General features: G+C 43.8%; 5 non-coding genes across 5 annotated transcripts; 2 read left to right on the forward strand and 3 right to left on the reverse strand.

Moving 5' to 3' along the window:
• Positions 1-563: 563 nt before the first annotated feature.
• Positions 564-635, reverse strand: trnai-uau (transfer RNA isoleucine (anticodon UAU)). The gene has a single exon. It is a non-coding gene; the product is annotated as a tRNA-Ile (tRNA).
• A 281-nt stretch (positions 636-916) lies between these two features.
• Positions 917-999, forward strand: trnal-cag (transfer RNA leucine (anticodon CAG)). Its single transcript has one exon. It is a non-coding gene; the product is annotated as a tRNA-Leu (tRNA).
• Positions 1000-11738: 10739 nt separating this feature from the next.
• On the reverse strand, positions 11739-11811 carry trnak-cuu (transfer RNA lysine (anticodon CUU)). The gene has a single exon. It is a non-coding gene; the product is annotated as a tRNA-Lys (tRNA).
• Positions 11812-12632: 821 nt separating this feature from the next.
• trnam-cau (transfer RNA methionine (anticodon CAU)) lies at positions 12633-12704 on the reverse strand. The gene has a single exon. It is a non-coding gene; the product is annotated as a tRNA-Met (tRNA).
• A 281-nt stretch (positions 12705-12985) lies between these two features.
• On the forward strand, positions 12986-13068 carry trnal-cag (transfer RNA leucine (anticodon CAG)). Its single transcript has one exon. It is a non-coding gene; the product is annotated as a tRNA-Leu (tRNA).
• The last annotated feature ends 4342 nt before the right edge of the window (positions 13069-17410 follow it).

The following is a 17410-nucleotide window of genomic DNA, read 5'->3' on the forward strand; positions in this document are numbered from 1 at the left end:
AAATAACAACGGCACAGTTGTATCCTGCGGTAAGCATTCTTCTAATTCCATCGTTTTGCTCCAGGGAAAAGGTAGCGCATCATAGTGTTGATATTCCAAGGTCTCAGAGTCCGTATTGGATGGCTTGGATGCAGACATCGCTCAGAGCTCCCAGTATGATTTTCCCGAGTTCAGTTTTGCAGTGTCTTAGTGCTTTCCTGCTTCCAGTGGGTCTTTGAATGCTCTGCTAAGTAGAGACGTGACATAATTACTAATGCGACCGACTGTGCTGGCTGTTCCTGGTTAATAATGATTAATGCGAGAAATCAATATAAACATAACTGCTTCGATTTCGAGGTTCACTTGAAGCATTCGAAGAAACTATCAAAGATCTCAGAACAACCGAAGACACATTTGGTCATCTCCGTATTGGTGAAGATGAAAGAGTCCCGCAAGTGTCAAGCTTGCACAAACACACACGAGAGAGAAACTCAGAACAGAACTTAAGGAAAGGGAGATCCACACTACTTTAATGCACTTTGCTAACCCGATGGAATGCTTATGAACCATGCATAAGACACATGTAGCAGAGGATGGTTTCGATCCATCGACCTCTGGGTTATAGGCCCAGCACGTTTCCGCTGCGCCACTCTGCTGACGGCCATCCTCCGCGTTCCACCTAACTGCTCTTTGTATTTCCTACATAAGTGATGAAAGAGTTGAAAGTTTCAGTGACAAACGCAGACGTCACTTTGAGCGCTTGGTGTTTTGTAGCACAAATCATCACACGCTGCTCTACACTGGATTATAAAGGCCGACACATTTTCCAAACATTTTAATGCTGGAGTCACACTGTAGTATTAATAACAGTGCGATACTCGAAGAGCGTAGTGGGATCGCGGTGGCTCATCAGACCGCTTTGGGGGAGGGGGCTGGCGTCAGGATGGCCGAGCGGTCTAAGGCGCTGCGTTCAGGTCGCAGTCTCCCCTGGAGGCGTGGGTTCGAATCCCACTCCTGACAAAAAGCTTGCTCCATTCCCTCTCCAGTCGGGTGCACATGGGTGAAGCAGCCTGACGTAGGAGACGTGCACCTATAGGCACGCGCGTGTCCCATACCTCTCCTGGTTTAGCTCGTACTCCATAGGATGGAAGCGGCTGCTCTGGCTTTTTCACTCGAATATAATCTGATCGCAACAGAAGGCCGTGCAGCCCAGTGCTGGTTTAAGAATGCCTCGTGTCTTCAGGCCCCTATTCCATCAGGTTACCCCTTTGGAATAGTCGTCCGAAAATGACGGAAAAGGAGAAGCACGTAAGCTCCCACAAACTGCGTTAGCATTAGCGGTTGGAATCTGATGGGAGAAAAGCAACCCGGCTCGCCGTCAAGCAATCCATCCCTGGTCTCCCACGTGACGGGCGGGAATACGCACCACTATACTAACGAGGAGCGCTTGCTTGGCGCTTGAAGACACTTCCTCTTGCGGCTACTACTGTTTCCGGTTTCGCCTTTTATTTTCATTCCTCCCAGAGGAGCGCATGAAAACGTTTCCATCTGCGCCATCCTCACCCCTCCACTGCTATGGTCACTGCTCCTCCTGGTGCACTGCAAACACCTATTCAGTCGGTTCTTTCAGTTTGAATAATTAGATCTTCAAAGGCTGGAAGTAGGGCGCAAGGCATGCCAATGCCAAAAGCGTGGTTGTCTGCTTCCAAGTGTGAAATGTCGCTGGGGGACGCTGAAGACATGACTTCCAAGGCAGCAGGTCCAAGCGATTTAGCGTTTGTACAAGAAGCAGGAAGAGAGAAACGGCACTCCGCCTTTTTCTGGGCAGGCGCACGGCGACACGAGAAGGACGCCGTAGTCGGCAGGATTCGACCCGGCGCGAGAAGCGAACTGGCTTTCGAGTCCATCGCCTTAACCGCTCGGCCACAACTACAGGGACCGCCGCCGCCGCCGTCTTGCGATCATTTAACACGGAGGGCGAGGCGGCGGAGGTAACCTTTTTCAACGTCGCTCTCCGTTTCAAAAAAAAAAAAAATCAAATGACATGCTAGCACTCAGACACCCCTCAGAAGATTGAAGGGTGGCTTAAAGCTGGAATGATTAGGTCTCCCCGCTCCGACACCAAAATGGAACTTCGTTAGGCACAGAGAAAGCAACATCGGAGGAGCGTGAACAAGACTTTAGAAGCTGCTCCACACGGCACTTTGAATCGCAGACATAGCAGTGTTAGAGGCAGGAATCGCCTTTGCGAACGCGATGAGAAACAGAACGCAAGCTCAGGTCCTGCGGTTTAATAAGCAGGCACGGCTTTCATGCGACTGCACATTTCTTTTCTGGAGCGAGTTGACTTTCAGCTTCAAGAAATTCACACAACTTCCGAAATCCGAAATACAAATCTGGCTCATCGCTGCACAAGAAATGCCGCCGGCTGGCAAGAAAATGACAGCGATGTTTTTCCTTAACGACAAACTTCCGATGGAGAAAAACAACGGCGGTGTGTCGTCGAAATTTAACTATCAAGGAAGCCACAAGAGAGAGTTCTCACTTGAGTAAGGTCTTTATTTCAATATTGCAATATTGGGAGCCCTGTTGCCACTTCGCAAAGTGCAACCAGAGACTCAATTTGTCACAAGCAGTACAGGGTTTTTATAAGACGTTGCGCTGTAAAAAAGCTCAGTGCTTTGTCCCTTCAAAAACTTCCCCTTTCCCTAAGACAAAACAGATTACATCATAGAGCGAGAGAAGAAGCACTAGATTTGTTATTCAAAGCTTATCAGTTACTTTCGGCTAATTCTAACGAACCAGACAGCATATATTGTTTTGGTACATTGTCTTCTAAAGTAACCCAAACAGTGTACTTTGTTGACGCACTGTTTTCTAAAATTCTGCACGTACTGTAGCACAGCAATTACATCCTTGAAATATATTATCTAAAAGCACCAATATATTTTTTTCAAAGCTCTCTACATTTTAAGAATCAATTTACTTATTAGATTTCCACTTCAATTCCCTCCTTTTTATTCTTGAAAATGATTAAAAGTTAGATTCTTCATATGGACTCCCAGGAGGCTCCCATACTTCGGATTCTTGCGTTCTTATCAGAACATACTGATGCGCAAACATATTCATTACCATATTTGAAAAGCATTGGAATAATACATGTCATATAGCAACATAAAAACAGGAAGACAAGTATCACAGCCCCTATAATCGGTGTTAGTAACTTAAAGAAAAACATTTCCCCTGGCCCAAACAGTGATTCTAACCAGGAGAGAAATGGGTGAGGCTGTAGAATGAGGCATTAAAGCACATACATAACAAGATGCATTACATTTCTTTAACTTTAACTGTTCTTCTAGTTGTTGTATCTGCCTGGTACTAAAACTACCATTTTCTGGAAAACCTAACTTACTCCACGATGGAAGACACTTTATTCCCCTTTCTCCAAATTCCCTGTACATGTACTTCGCTGGACCGCTCGGTCCTGTTTCCGTCTTCGAATTTTCAATTCCCATTTTTACCGATCGGTGCCTTACTTTAGAACCTTATCACATTAACTACTCCGCAGAGCAAAAACCACACGTCTGTGTTAAGATAAGTTCTTTATGAGTCCCGGACTCATCAAACCCGCGTGAGAACACCCTCACCGGCCTGCTCTTTCTCTGCTATAAGACCACAGAAAAAATTCTTATAAATCGTCTTAAAACAAAAGTTCGTTAAAAGGATCACTTACTGACGTCAGACAGCCGTGAATTCTCCAGACGCGTCTCAGGAAGGACAAACAGTTTATCCTCCGAGGTTCGTCCAATTTGCTAAAATTGTCCGGCTCCGGATGGAGTTTCAGCAGCCGTCCGCGCTCAGGTTAGTGTCCCATCTGGGGTGCCAATTCTGTCGTGGAAATTTAACTATCAAGGAAGCCACAAGAGAGAGTTCTCACCTGAGTAAGGTCTTTATTTCAATATTGCAATATTGGGAGCCCTGTTGCCACTTCGCAAAGTGCAACCGGAGACTCAATTTGTTACAAGCAGTACAGGGTTTTTATAAGACGTTGCGCTGTAAAAAAGCTCAGTGCTTTGTCCCTTCAAAAGCTTCCCCTTTCCCTAAGACAAAACAGATTACAACATAGAACGAGAGAAGAAGCACTAGATTTGTTATTCAAAGCTTATCAGTTACTTTCGGCTAATTCTAACGACCCAGACAGCATATATTGTTTTGGTACATTGTCTTCTAAAGTTACCCAAACAGTGTACTTTGTTGACGCACTGTTTTCTAAAATTCTGCACGTACTGTAGCACAGCAATTACATCCTTGAAATATATTATCTAAAAGCACCAATATATTTTTTTCAAAGCTCTCTACATTTTAAGAATCAATTTACTTATTAGATTTCCACTTCAGGTGCGTGTCTGTCGGCTTGATTCAGTTTAATGCAAGTATTCATTCTCTTTCTGGAACATACAGCTTGCGACAGATGAAATACAATTCTTGGCTTTTCTGGGTGGGTGCAGAAGAAATCCTGCCGGCTGCTTCTGGAAAAGAATTCCAGCCTTTTTTACTCTTTAACCAGAAACTTGCGAATGATACAAAGCAAGCGGGGGGCGTTTCTGTGCAGCTGTTAACTGAACGGCTGCTGGTTCAAGCCCACCCAGGGCTTGTTCCGATTTCAACATCATGCCCCCTAAAGGTAGACTGGATTTCTTTGCGAAACATTCACCCTTTGGACATTTCAGGAAAGGTGCGTGTCGATGCAAGACTTGAAAAACTTTCCATACAACGAAAAAAATAGTGCTTTTGATTGAAGGAAACGGCAAGAGCAGTTTGAGCAGCTCTGGCCTCTCAAGCGCTTTACAAAGTGATCGGCACCTCGATAGGCAGTTTAGAAGGCTGAGAATGATGCTGGAAGCACAGCGACGTTCTAAAACCAGCGCTTGAAAAGCATCTGCATACATAAAATGTCCATTTCTCAAAAGCTAAATCTGCAGCTTCAGAAGATTGTCAGCTGTATGTTTTCGTTCTTTGTTTCCTTTTTTTACATGACAAGCTTTCGAGAAATGAACTGTCGTTTGTGATGAAGGCTGCATTCAAAATTGTGCATCTAGCTTAGTTCAATGAAATCGGAACGTGCGCCTGTCTCAAACGGATGGCTCTTTGCAGGCACACTACGGAAACCTGCGGGCGCAAGTTGGGAGAAGTGACTCTTGCAGAGTGTCGAGCTTCGAGAACAGGACTCCGCTCAGGAAGATATTGCCACGTGTTGAAGAGTTGCTTTTCGCCATTTCTTTCCCATATTTTTCCAGTGCGGTTCAAAATGTTACGTACGTACAGATGCAGCCATTCAAAGTGCGCGTCACAGACACGTACCGCAGGTGACGTCGCTCAGTATGACGCAAGATGACGCGTGGCACCGCAGTACGTGATTGGTTGACCGACAGGGGCACTCGTGGTCCGTTGGTCTGTCGTAGAAAGACTTACAGTAAAAACGTCTTTGCTGTGCCCGTTGTAGATATTGAATTTTACCACTGAAGGGAAATCTTAGTAGCTGAGCATAAAAAGAATAGGAGCATACTGTAACGCGTGTGAAGGCCATAAACGATATTAATTTTGGAACATAAACATACAGTATATACTGTAGCTGGTCTTGGTACTTTAAAGAAAAAAATACACACCAGTATTCCATTTCTCCCTAAACATTTTAAGCTTTGAAGTCTTTAACTAACATGATACCGGAGTCAACAAGCATACTTTTAGAATTTGATTAAAAGGGAATATAATATGGAATCGCGTATCTAAAGAATTTAATAACGGTATTCGTGTGCTGCGACAGGGCTGTGTAGGGCTTTTTCGCTTGCCTGTTCATGTGAGCTGTCTTCTAGCCGACTGGTCTAGGTGCGTGACTAGCAACTGGGAGGTTGTGTGATCGAATCCAGCTGGTGCCGGACTTTTCTTTTAACAAACATTTCTTCGAAAAAATAGAATAGCGATATTATGGACAATCAATTGACTTTTATATTTCAAAATATCGCAACATGAACGATATTTGCGATATTTTGAACATATCTTCCCTTCTGACAGCGGTTCCTCCTTCTATTGTGTGTGTGTGTGCAACAGAGTAAATTTTTATAGAGAAATGGAGGCTGGACAGTATGCGTTACAATATAAACATTTATATTGATTTAAATCGTGTTCTGATTTAAATCGCAAACGCGTGTTTAATTATGTGTTTTTTAATCATAATCAGGCTAATGCATTTCTACATTTTCTGTATGAACCAGCTTAGAGGTTCATACAGAAAGACAGCTTGTGTTTAAATTGAGTGTAAGGTAATTTATGCTTCTAAAGTCATGGTCAGCATTTATTATTGTACTGTGCTGTAAACTTTTTCTGTGCCTAGTCACATTATTTTATAGCGTTTTTATTGCGTTATTAAATCCGGTGGCGCTGTGTGTTACAGTAGTTTCCTGACTCCCATGTCACATGGTCTGTGATTGAATCCCATAGAACTATGACTTTATTTTTTAACAAACATTTCTTTGAAAAAATGAAACGTTTCCCTTGGTCAGAGATTAAATAAAACCTCACTCGCACCAAACAAATTTATATTTCTAAATATCACAAAATACGTTCATTGTCTTCCAATCGAGTCGAGTTGACATTGGAAGCCTGCCACACCCGGACTGTTAAACCAACGCATTAGCACGTCAAAGCCCATCGAGGGTATTGAGCCAGTATTGGCTTTAGTATTCCCCCCTCTCCCCTCAATTCAATTCAATTCAAGGTGTTTTATTTGCATGACAGATGGGTACAAGCAGTGTTGGGTATGTATATTGTAACGCTTACGGCAGACAGGCACTGTGTAAGAGCCGGCGCACCAGAGCAGCGCACCGAGGGAGCGTCTGCATTTCTAACTTAGTTTTTAAAATTAGTCAAGCAATATGAAGCATCTCCTTTTACTTAGTGCCTGAGCATAAAAAGAATAGGAGCATACTGCAACGCGTGTGAAGTCCATAAACGATATTCATTTTGGAACTTAAACATACAGTATATGGCTGGTCTCGGTACTTTAAAGAAAACATACACACCAGTATTCCATTTCTCCCTAAACATTTTAAGCATCGAAGTCTTTAACTAACGCGATACCGGAGTCAACAAGCATACTTTTAGAATTTGATTAAAAGGGAATATAATATGGAATCGCGTATCTCAAGAAATTAATAACGATATAATTATATTCATGTTGCAAAAGAACTGCAACGGACATAAAAACTCCCTTGCTTTTAACAGAGCGTTCCATAATTTCTAACTACGAAAATGCCAGGTGAAAGGATTTGTAAACATATTTTGTTAAAGCAAGTCAGAACCCATTCAGAGCCTACATTACATTTTAGCGTTTCATTCTGAGCAGAAGACCCTCACACCTGAAGAAGGGGGAGGTGTTTTTCGCTGGAAATCTCGCCTGCTTCTACTTTACAACCGGAGTGCTGGCTGTGACGAATTAAACCGGTATTACAGGTTACAATCACAGACCATGTGACATGGGAGTCAGGAAACTAACACAGCGCCACCAGATTTGATAACGCTATGAAAACGCTATAAAATAATGTGACTAGGCACAGAACAAGTTTACAGCACAGTACAAAAATGCTGACCATGACTTTAGAAGCATAAATTGCCTTACACTCAATTTAAACACAAGCTGTCTTTAGCCCTCTAAGCTGGTTCATACAGAAATGTAGAGATCCAGGCTCAGAACACACAGCTTCATTAGCGAATACATATGCAGGACAACTAGAGAAGACGTTTTACAGAGGATGGATTTTTAGAAACATCCCATCAGTGACATCACTGAAGTCAACTCCTAGGTACTGTAACTGTCGTGTGGATAGTTTCACAAGAATCAGACAAAGGTTTAAGCATCGCTTGTTCTAGATAAAACTGCAAAAAAAAACAACAACCCATAATGTACTTCTTTGCGGCTCTGTTTGCCCAAATCATATATTCACAACGTGAAATCTAGAAAATAATATTACGTAACCAAAATCCGCAATATGGAAACAGAACCTGTGTAATTGTTGATAGATGATGTACTCGTAACATTTTTTCAAGACGAACTACAACATTTAAAAAATGACTTGTATGTACTTGATATCTCTAATCAATCCACGGGTCCCAGCACGAAACGAAAGTAAAACGCATACCGTTTCGCGCTTCTTATTAGTTGCTCAAAAGTAATTTGACCGTATGAAATGCATAATATAAACCTAGAAACATATACGTGAGTAGTACTTAAGCACTGTAGTATCGGTGTTAAGACATACCTCTCAAATACTGTAAATCAAGTTAAAAATATCTCAAGATTCTGGTCATAATGAAACCATGTTTCGTGTATGTTTTCTTTAAAGTACCGAGACCAGCCATATACTGTATGTTTATGTTCCAAAATTAATATCGTTTATGGCCTTCACACGCGTTGCAGTATGCTCCTATTGTTTTTATGCTCAGCTACTAAGATTTCCCTTCAGTGGTAAAATTAGATATGAATATTCAATACTTAAACGGGCACAGTTAAGACATTAAATATACATATACATACTGTATACAGTACAGTTTGCATACGGTAATATGTTTATGTCCCTAAATCAATCTCTTTTATGAGCATGTGAAAGGCATGGTGAATCACTATACTTTGCATGATTGGAAAAAAATGCGTGATTGCGAAATGCTGTGGCGTTACTTTTACAAAGACGGTCAATGAAAAAAAGAATGTGGACCAGGGCAATACTTTGAGTTTACAGCTTGTCCAAGGTCATTTATTATTAATACTATTATTAATATCTTCGTTAAAGACTTTGATGGCTACAGCTCAAACATGAGAGGTTGAGCTTTATTAGCTCCACCTTGCGGAAATTCCGGATACTATTATTTTGCTAGCGGTATTTACCGGTAGCTTGCGGTAGACTGCGTACAGCGTACCGGAAAATAATGCGGTATCGCCCGCGCATTTTGAATGGCTGCATCTGTACGTGTTACCTGCAAAATCACAGTGCACTGCAAACACCTATTCAGTCGGTTCTTTCAGTTTGAATAATTAGATCTTCAAAGGCTGGAAGTAGGGCGCAAGGCATGCCAATGCCAAAAGCGTGGTTGTCTGCTTCCAAGTGTGAAATGTCGCTGGGGGACGCTGAAGACATGACTTCCAAGGCAGCAGGTCCAAGCGATTTAGCGTTTGTACAAGAAGCAGGAAGAGAGAAACGGCACTCCGCCTTTTTCTGGGCAGGCGCACGGCGACACGAGAAGGACGCCGTAGTCGGCAGGATTCGACCCGGCGCGGGGAGAGCCCAATGGCTTTCTAGTCCATCGCCTTAACCGCTCGGCCACAACTACAGGGAGCGCCGCCGCCGCCGTCTTGCGATCATTTAACACGGAGGGCGAGGCGGCGGAGGTAACCTTTTTCAACGTCGCTCTCCGTTTCAAAAAAAAAAAAGGCAAATGACATGCTAGCACTCAGACACCCCTCAGAAGATTGAAGGGTGGCTTAAAGCTGGAATGATTAGGTCTCCCCGCTCCGACACCAAAATGGAACTTCGTTAGGCAGAGAGAAAGCAACATCGGAGGAGCGTGAACGAGACTTTAGAAGCTGCTCCACACGGCACTTTGAATCGCAGACATAGCAGTGTTAGAGGCAGGAATCGCCTTTGCGAACGCGATGAGAAACAGAACGCAAGCTCAGGTCCTGCGGTTTAATAAGCAGGCACGGCTTTCATGCGACTGCACATTTCTTTTCTGGAGCGAGTTGACTTTCAGCTTCAAGAAATTCACACAACTTCCGAAATCCGAAATACAAATCTGGCTCATCGCTGCACAAGAAATGCCGCCGGCTGGCAAGAAAATGACAGCGATGTTTTTCCTTAACGACAAACTTCCGATGGAGAAAAACAACGGCGGTGTGTCGTGGAAATTTAACTATCAAGGAAGCCACAAGAGAGAGTTCTCACCTGAGTAAGGTCTTTATTTCAATATTGCAATATTGGGAGCCCTGTTGCCACTTCGCAAAGTGCAACCGGAGACTCAATTTGTTACAAGCAGTACAGGGTTTTTATAAGACGTTGCGCTGTAAAAAAGCTCAGTGCTTTGTCCCTTCAAAAGCTTCCCCTTTCCCTAAGACAAAACAGATTACAACATAGAACGAGAGAAGAAGCACTAGATTTGTTATTCAAAGCTTATCAGTTACTTTCGGCTAATTCTAACGACCCAGACAGCATATATTGTTTTGGTACATTGTCTTCTAAAGTTACCCAAACAGTGTACTTTGTTGACGCACTGTTTTCTAAAATTCTGCACGTACTGTAGCACAGCAATTACATCCTTGAAATATATTATCTAAAAGCACCAATATATTTTTTTCAAAGCTCTCTACATTTTAAGAATCAATTTACTTATTAGATTTCCACTTCAGGTGCGTGTCTGTCGGCTTGATTCAGTTTAATGCAAGTATTCATTCTCTTTCTGGAACATACAGCTTGCGACAGATGAAATACAATTCTTGGCTTTTCTGGGTGGGTGCAGAAGAAATCCTGCCGGCTGCTTCTGGAAAAGAATTCCAGCCTTTTTTACTCTTTAACCAGAAACTTGCGAATGATACAAAGCAAGCGGGGGGCGTTTCTGTGCAGCTGTTAACTGAACGGCTGCTGGTTCAAGCCCACCCAGGGCTTGTTCCGATTTCAACATCATGCCCCCTAAAGGTAGACTGGATTTCTTTGCGAAACATTCACCCTTTGGACATTTCAGGAAAGGTGCGTGTCGATGCAAGACTTGAAAAGCTTTCCATACAACGAAAAAAATAGTGCTTTTGATTGAAGGAAACGGCAAGAGCAGTTTGAGCAGCTCTGGCCTCTCAAGCGCTTTACAAAGTGATCGGCACCTCGATAGGCAGTTTAGAAGGCTGAGAATGATGCTGGAAGCACAGCGACGTTCTAAAACCAGCGCTTGAAAAGCATCTGCATACATAAAATGTCCATTTCTCAAAAGCTAAATCTGCAGCTTCAGAAGATTGTCAGCTGTATGTTTTCGTTCTTTGTTTCCTTTTTTTACATGACAAGCTTTCGAGAAATGAACTGTCGTTTGTGATGAAGGCTGCATTCGAAATTGTGCATCTAGCTTAGTTCAATGAAATCGGAACGTGCGCCTGTCTCAAACGGATGGCTCTTTGCAGGCACACTACGGAAACCTGCGGGCGCAAGTTGGGAGAAGTGACTCTTGCAGAGTGTCGAGCTTCGAGAACAGGACTCCGCTCAGGAAGATATTGCCACGTGTTGAAGAGTTGCTTTTCGCCATTTCTTTCCCATATTTTTCCAGTGCGGTTCAAAATGTTACGTACGTACGTGTTACCTGCAAAATCACAGTGAAACTGTTATGGCGAAAAGATTCCAAATAGTTATTGTATTAGAATAGCTCTGCAATTTCTTAGCCTTCGTACACGCAGTGTTTAAGGAAAGGCTAGAGTAAATGAAACTGTAAATAGACAGGAGCTCTTATCAGTTTTCATACAAGTTATGATGGCTGCAGCTCCTATCTGCGTCAGAGTGACCGGAGCCAACGGATTGTCTGCGGAACCTTTGATTTATCTCTCGGGCAAAGAGATAGATAAGCCCTTTTCATCTCAGTTTCATCACACCTGTGCATTAAAGTTTAGTGCTCGGTACCATCAAGGTGTAAGAGGGTCAAGGATGAGCACGAAACTTTGTTAATAAGGAGACGGGCACCGCCCAACGTGGGGCTCGAACCCACGCCCCTGAGATTAAGAGTCTCATGCTCTACCGACTGAGCTAGCCGGGCGCCAGGGAAGCAAGGGGTTAACGTGTCCCTGTTGACGTCAATTGGACAAGGTATACTTCCTGGCTTTTCATCATGTGGTGACCGGATTCGAGAGTAGCACACCCTGTTCTTTGTTGATTACTGTACCTCAAGCAGCGCAAATGTCAGTAATCATTGAAATGTACGACCTACAATCTCCTCAGCATGCCCGCGTGGACTCCTCTGTGATCATCCTTCTACGTTCTGCTGTAGTTTTCATGCAAGTGAAAACCGTGCTCCAAATAACAACGGCACAGTTGTATCCTGCGGTAAGCATTCTTCTAATTCCATCGTTTTGCTCCAGGGAAAAGGTAGCGCATCATAGTGTTGATATTCCAAGGTCTCAGAGTCCGTATTGGATGGCTTGGATGCAGACATCGCTCAGAGCTCCCAGTATGATTTTCCCGAGTTCAGTTTTGCAGTGTCTTAGTGCTTTCCTGCTTCCAGTGGGTCTTTGAATGCTCTGCTAAGTAGAGACGTGACATAATTACTAATGCGACCGACTGTGCTGGCTGTTCCTGGTTAATAATGATTAATGCGAGAAATCAATATAAACATAACTGCTTCGATTTCGAGGTTCACTTGAAGCATTCGAAGAAACTATCAAAGATCTCAGAACAACCGAAGACACATTTGGTCATCTCCGTATTGGTGAAGATGAAAGAGTCCCGCAAGTGTCAAGCTTGCACAAACACACACGAGAGAGAAACTCAGAACAGAACTTAAGGAAAGGGAGATCCACACTACTTTAATGCACTTTGCTAACCCAATGGAATGCTTATGAACCATGCGTAAGACACATGTAGCAGAGGATGGTTTCGATCCATCGACCTCTGGGTTATGGGCCCAGCACGCTTCCACTGCGCCACTCTGCTGACAGCCATCCTACGCGTTCCACCTAACTGCTCTTTGTATTTCCTACATAAGTGATGAAAGAGTTGAAAGTTTCAGTGACAAACGCAGACGTCACTTTGAGCGCTTGGTGTTTTGTAGCACAAATCATCACACGCTGCTCTACACTGGATTATAAAGGCCGACACATTTTCCAAACATTTTAATGCTGGAGTCACACTGTAGTATTAATAACAGTGCGATACTCGAAGAGCGTAGTGGGATCGCGGTGGCTCATCAGACCGCTTTGGGGGAGAGGGCTGGCGTCAGGATGGCCGAGCGGTCTAAGGCGCTGCGTTCAGGTCGCAGTCTCCCCTGGAGGTGTGGGTTCGAATCCCACTCCTGACAAAAAGCTTGCTCCATTCCCTCTCCAGTCGGGTGCACATGGGTGAAGCAGCCTGACGTAGGAGACGTGCACCTATAGGCACGCGCGTGTCCCATACCTCTCCTGATTTAGCTCGTACTCCATAGGATGGAAGCGGCTGCTCTGGCTTTTTCACTCGAATATAATCTGATCGCAACAGAAGGCCGTGCAGCCCAGTGCTGGTTTAAGAATGCCTCGTGTCTTCAGGCCCCTATTCCATCAGGTTACCCCTTTGGAATAGTCGTCCGAAAATGACGGAAAAGGAGAAGCACGTAAGCTCCCACAAACTGCGTTAGCATTAGCGGTTGGAATCTGATGGGAGAAAAGCAACCCGGCTCGCCGTCAAGCAATCCATCCCTGGTCTCCCACGTGACGGGCGGGAATACGCACCACTATACTAACGAGGAGCGCTTGCTTGGCGCTTGAAGACACTTCCTCTTGCGGCTACTACTGTTTCCGGTTTCGCCTTTTATTTTCATTCGTCCCAGAGGAGCGCATGAAAACGTTTCCATCTGCGCCATCCTCACCCCTCCACTGCTATGGTCACTGCTCCTCCTGGTGCACTGCAAACACCTATTCAGTCGGTTCTTTCAGTTTGAATAATTAGATCTTCAAAGGCTGGAAGTAGGGCGCAAGGCATGCCAATGCCAAAAGCGTGGTTGTCTGCTTCCAAGTGTGAAATGTCGCTGGGGGACGCTGAAGACATGACTTCCAAGGCAGCAGGTCCAAGCGATTTAGCGTTTGTACAAGAAGCAGGAAGAGAGAAACGGCACTCCGCCTTTTTCTGGGCAGGCGCACGGCGACACGAGAAGGACGCCGTAGTCGGCAGGATTCGACCCGGCGCGGGGAGAGCCCAATGGCTTTCTAGTCCATCGCCTTAACCGCTCGGCCACAACTACAGGGAGCGCCGCCGCCGCCGTCTTGCGATCATTTAACACGGAGGGCGAGGCGGCGGAGGTAACCTTTTTCAACGTCGCTCTCCGTTTCAAAAAAAAAAAAGGCAAATGACATGCTAGCACTCAGACACCCCTCAGAAGATTGAAGGGTGGCTTAAAGCTGGAATGATTAGGTCTCCCCGCTCCGACACCAAAATGGAACTTCGTTAGGCAGAGAGAAAGCAACATCGGAGGAGCGTGAACGAGACTTTAGAAGCTGCTCCACACGGCACTTTGAATCGCAGACATAGCAGTGTTAGAGGCAGGAATCGCCTTTGCGAACGCGATGAGAAACAGAACGCAAGCTCAGGTCCTGCGGTTTAATAAGCAGGCACGGCTTTCATGCGACTGCACATTTCTTTTCTGGAGCGAGTTGACTTTCAGCTTCAAGAAATTCACACAACTTCCGAAATCCGAAATACAAATCTGGCTCATCGCTGCACAAGAAATGCCGCCGGCTGGCAAGAAAATGACAGCGATGTTTTTCCTTAACGACAAACTTCCGATGGAGAAAAACAACGGCGGTGTGTCGTGGAAATTTAACTATCAAGGAAGCCACAAGAGAGAGTTCTCACCTGAGTAAGGTCTTTATTTCAATATTGCAATATTGGGAGCCCTGTTGCCACTTCGCAAAGTGCAACCAGAGACTCAATTTGTCACAAGCAGTACAGGGTTTTTATAAGACGTTGCGCTGTAAAAAAGCTCAGTGCTTTGTCCCTTCAAAAACTTCCCCTTTCCCTAAGACAAAATAGATTGCATCATAGAGCGAGAGAAGAAGCACTAGATTTGTTACTCAAAGCTTATCAGTTACTTTCGGCTAATTCTAACGAACCAGACAGCATATATTGTTTTGGTACATTGTCTTCTAAAGTAACCCAAACAGTGTACTTTGTTGACGCACTGTTTTCTAAAATTCTGCACGTACTGTAGCACAGCAATTACATCCTTGAAATATATTATCTAAAAGCACCAATATATTTTTTTCAAAGCTCTCTACATTTTAAGAATCAATTTACTTATTAGATTTCCACTTCAATTCCCTCCTTTTTATTCTTGAAAATGATTAAAAGTTAGATTCTTCATATGGACTCCCAGGAGGCTCCCATACTTCGGATTCTTGCGTTCTTATCAGAACATACTGATGCGCAAACATATTCATTACCATATTTGAAAAGCATTGGAATAATACATGTCATATAGCAACATAAAAACAGGAAGACAAGTATCACAGCCCCTATAATCGGTGTTAGTAACTTAAAGAAAAACATTCCCCCTGGCCCAAACAGTGATTCTAACCAGGAGAGAAATGGGTGAGGCTGTAGAATGAGGCATTAAAGCACATACATAACAAGATGCATTACATTTCTTTAACTTTAACTGTTCTTCTAGTTGTTGTATCTGCCTGGTACTAAAACTACCATTTTCTGGAAAACCTAACTTACTCCACGGTGGAAGACACTTTATTCCCCTTTCTCCAAATTCCCTGTACATGTACTTCGCTGGACCGCTCGGTCCTGTTTCCGTCTTCGAATTTTCATTTCCCATTTTTACCGATCGGTGCCTTACTTTAGAACCTTATCACATTAACTACTCCGCAGAGCAAAATCCACACGTCTGTGTTAAGATAAGTTCTTTATGAGTCCCGGACTCATCAAACCCGCGTGAGAACACCCTCACCGGCCTGCTCTTTCTCTGCTATAAGACCACAGAAAAAATTCTTATAAATCGTCTTAAAACAAAAGTTCGTTAAAAGGATCACTTACTGACGTCAGACAGCCGTGAATTCTCCAGACGCGTCTCAGGAAGGACAAACAGTTTATCCTCCGAGGTTCGTCCAATTTGCTAAAATTGTCCGGCTCCGGATGGAGTTTCAGCAGCCGTCCGCGCTCAGGTTAGTGTCCCATCTGGGGTGCCAATTCTGTCGTGGAAATTTAACTATCAAGGAAGCCACAAGAGAGAGTTCTCACCTGAGTAAGGTCTTTATTTCAATATTGCAATATTGGGAGCCCTGTTGCCACTTCGCAAAGTGCAACCGGAGACTCAATTTGTTACAAGCAGTACAGGGTTTTTATAAGACGTTGCGCTGTAAAAAAGCTCAGTGCTTTGTCCCTTCAAAAGCTTCCCATTTCCCTAAGACAAAACAGATTACAACATAGAACGAGAGAAGAAGCACTAGATTTGTTATTCAAAGCTTATCAGTTACTTTCGGCTAATTCTAACGACCCAGACAGCATATATTGTTTTGGTACATTGTCTTCTAAAGTTACCCAAACAGTGTACTTTGTTGACGCACTGTTTTCTAAAATTCTGCACGTACTGTAGCACAGCAATTACATCCTTGAAATATATTATCTAAAAGCACCAATATATTTTTTTCAAAGCTCTCTACATTTTAAGAATCAATTTACTTATTAGATTTCCACTTCAGGTGCGTGTCTGTCGGCTTGATTCAGTTTAATGCAAGTATTCATTCTCTTTCTGGAACATACAGCTTGCGACAGATGAAATACAATTCTTGGCTTTTCTGGGTGGGTGCAGAAGAAATCCTGCCGGCTGCTTCTGGAAAAGAATTCCAGCCTTTTTTACTCTTTAACCAGAATCTTGCGAATGATACAAAGCAAGCGGGGGGCGTTTCTGTGCAGCTGTTAACTGAACGGCTGCTGGTTCAAGCCCACCCAGGGCTTGTTCCGATTTCAACATCATGCCCCCTAAAGGTAGACTGGATTTCTTTGCGAAACATTCACCCTTTGGACATTTCAGGAAAGGTGCGTGTCGATGCAAGACTTGAAAAGCTTTCCATACAACGAAAAAAATAGTGCTTTTGATTGAAGGAAACGGCAAGAGCAGTTTGAGCAGCTCTGGCCTCTCAAGCGCTTTACAAAGTGATCGGCACCTCGATAGGCAGTTTAGAAGGCTGAGAATGATGCTGGAAGCACAGCGACGTTCTAAAACCAGCGCTTGAAAAGCATCTGCATACATAAAATGTCCATTTCTCAAAAGCTAAATCTGCAGCTTCAGAAGATTGTCAGCTGTATGTTTTCGTTCTTTGTTTCCTTTTTTTACATGACAAGCTTTCGAGAAATGAACTGTCGTTTGTGATGAAGGCTGCATTCGAAATTGTGCATCTAGCTTAGTTCAATGAAATCGGAACGTGCGCCTGTCTCAAACGGATGGCTCTTTGCAGGCACACTACGGAAACCTGCGGGCGCAAGTTGGGAGAAGTGACTCTTGCAGAGTGTCGAGCTTCGAGAACAGGACTCCGCTCAGGAAGATATTGCCACGTGTTGAAGAGTTGCTTTTCGCCATTTCTTTCCCATATTTTTCCAGTGCGGTTCAAAATGTTACGTACGTACGTGTTACCTGCAAAATCACAGTGAAACTGTTATGGCGA

The sequence above is a fragment of the Atractosteus spatula genome, chromosome 25 (assembly GCF_055471065.1).
Source record: "Atractosteus spatula isolate fAtrSpa1 chromosome 25, fAtrSpa1.hap1, whole genome shotgun sequence".
NCBI lineage: Eukaryota > Metazoa > Chordata > Actinopteri > Semionotiformes > Lepisosteidae > Atractosteus > Atractosteus spatula.